The sequence below is a fragment of the Propithecus coquereli genome, unplaced genomic scaffold (assembly GCF_000956105.1).
Source record: "Propithecus coquereli isolate 6110/MARCELLA unplaced genomic scaffold, Pcoq_1.0 Scaffold79, whole genome shotgun sequence".
Taxonomy (NCBI): Eukaryota; Metazoa; Chordata; class Mammalia; order Primates; family Indriidae; genus Propithecus; species Propithecus coquereli.
This window is the reverse complement of record NW_012154062.1, coordinates 897047-899809: the sequence shown is the minus strand read 5'-3', so window position 1 is coordinate 899809 and position 2763 is coordinate 897047. Positions and strand designations below refer to the sequence as shown.

At 42.9% G+C, this 2763-nt stretch overlaps 1 protein-coding gene across 1 annotated transcript in view; it reads left to right on the top strand.

The window, feature by feature from the left end:
- LOC105825202 (microtubule-associated tumor suppressor 1 homolog) overlaps positions 1–2763 on the top strand; it is a 217631-nt gene that overhangs the window by 150342 nt on the left and 64526 nt on the right. The window lies entirely within an intron of this gene.

Genomic DNA, 2763 nt, shown 5'->3' with positions numbered 1-2763 from the left:
ACGTTTATTGGGCACTTACTGTGTGCCACGTTCTCTGCTGCTGGGTGCAGATGGCACAGAGGCGAGCCTTGCCAGCTCATCTGGCTTCTCCTCTTCATCCCAACAATTTCCTGCTTATAGTGTCTACTTGATGTCTCGCTAGGACATCTTGCACACTGTAGCGGAACCAAAGTGTTAGTGTCTGTCTTAACACCCTTGGCAGACTCTCTCTGCTCGCAGACTAGAATCCAAACTCCTGAGCTGGCCAGACTGCTCCCCTTCTCTCACCCCCCACCCCAGCTTAGAACCTCTTACTGCCTCCAGACACTGCAGTTCCCTTGGCACTTCAGAGCCTGTGTGATTCCCTCTGGTTGTATGACTGGCCTGTCTTTCCAGTTGTACTTGACGAAGTCTACGCATTTCCCTAGACTTATCTAGGCAAACATCAGTATGCCCTCGACCGTGGTCTTGGGGGTTGCTTCTGTTATATATTGTTCTTTGCTTAGTTAGGCATTCAGTTCCTTGTTATGTCTCATACGAGGCATTCAGTTCCTTGTTATGTCTCATACGAGGCATTCAGTTCCTTGTTATGTCTCAGTGCTCCCGATCCAGTTTGTCAGCTCCAGAACCTAACGATGCCCAGTGCATGGTAGACCTCAAGTACTTGTATTCATTGAAAAACAAAACCAGACTGAAAATAAACTCGATGGACCATCTTTAGGAAAAGAAATTCAGTTTGTTGCATCAGAATGGTTCGACGTGATGCATGAGCTTTCCTTGGGGTCTACAAGTCCATCACCGTAATGGTCATAAGGACACTGAACGGACCATCTTTCTGGAAGCTCTCGTCCACGAATCTGGAAAGGTACCTTCAGAATAAGTCTGAATGTAAGGCATCCTTATTTCTAGAAGACCTGAGACAAATGAAAATAGATGACCATGGAGGTGCAGGTACAAACCTATTCTTGTTATTCTGTGGAATAGAGCATGGGGTCTGTGGTAAGTGTGGCAGAGATAGCTATCTGTCCCTCAATCTCCATTTCTCCCCCACTTCTATGGTTACAGAATTTTTAGCTGGGTATAGGCAGCCTGTATTCTTGGTATCTATTTCTCAACCTGCCTTCTGGGCACATACGTCCACGGGCATGAGTGCAGTGCTATGGAGGTAGCTTCTGTGCCTGTTGTCTCTTCAGCCTTCTGCCGTGTTCAGTGGAATCACACAAGTGGTGTGATTGGGGCCATTGATGGAGGTGTCCTGCATGGCAGAGGAATGGCAGCGGTGGAGCCTGGGTCCCTGTTAGCTGAGGACCTTAATCCTGGACAACCTGTGAAATTTCTGCACGAGACAGAATTAACCTTTTGTTTTTGCCACTTATTTGAGATTTTCTGTCACTCGTAGCTGGACTTGGAATCGCCAGTTCTGTAGTATGCTTTATGACTTTGGGCAGGGAAAGTATAGGTAAGGAAAGTAGGAACTGCCTAGAACTTGGTATGAATGGGCAGAGATTTGGTAGATTTCAGTCTAAGAGGCGATTTTTAATGTTGGCTTGGTGTTAAGAGTCCAAAGATCATTTTTAAGATCTCTTCTAACTCTGAGATTGGTTGACTTAAGTGTTGAGCTTTGTTTTAATAAATTACTGTATTTCATCCTTTCCAAGATACGCTTTTCAGTGTCTCTGAAATTAGGATGTGTTTTATAAGTTAGCCTCTTAGCTTTGGCATATAGTTAGAGCAGGTTTTGACATTCGACCTTGACGTTCCTTAGGTATTACCTAAAGCGGCTGGGGTTAGCAGCAGAAAAATTTGGAATACTGGCTTAAAATTAGCAAGTAATGGTAACCAAGCAGGATTAATAGCATAGAGCAGCAGTTGAAAGAGTCACTGGCTTTAAGTTCAGAAAAAAGCCACTTGCAGCTGAAATTTCTCAATTTCTTCATGGAACCCTACAGTCTCATTTGGCATCTAAGGCTTAGACTTAGAAGAGATAAGCTGTTTGGGGATTTAAAAGAACTAAGATAGGAGCCTCATTTGGTAAGATGATTCTGAATGAAAGGAGAAAACAGGGAAGAAAATAAAGGTTCAAAAATCATCCTTTTACATAGTTCTGTAATTTTTATCATATGCACAGAATTTAAGAAGACAAGTAGTGCTAAAAGGATTATATAAAAGAGCAGCCCATTCTTTGTTATCAGAGGCAATTATTTTCTGTTCTCTTCATTGTTTCTTTTTGTGTTTACTCCTGTGTTTTAAAACAATATGCATATATTTCTCTAAATGTCACTTTTTTTTTTTTGAGACATCGCTCTGTTGCCTGGGCTAGAGTGCTGTGGTGTCAACCTAGCTCACAGAAACCTCAAACTCCTGGGCTCAAGTGATCCTCCTGCCTCAGCCTCCCGAGTAGCTGGGACTATAGGTGTGCACCACAAGACCTGGCTAATTTTTTCTATTTTCAGTTGCCTGGATAATTTTTTTCTATTTTTAGTGGAGATGGGGTCTCCACCTTGCCCAGGTTGGTCTCAAACTCCTGACCTCAAGCGCTCCTCCCACCTCAGACTCCCCAGAGTGTTAGGGTTACAGGTGTGAGCCACTAATGTTACTTTTAAACATTACTTATTAACTTCCTACTATAGATGAGGACTTGTGATACCTCTTTCTTAAATCTTTGTATTATAGATATGACAGCTTTTGGTGACATCATACTGTTTCCATTACTATGACTGTGTTAACATTGCCCCTGGTGAGCCAAGTGGTGTACTATGATTATGTTTCCTTTCTTGTGCAACT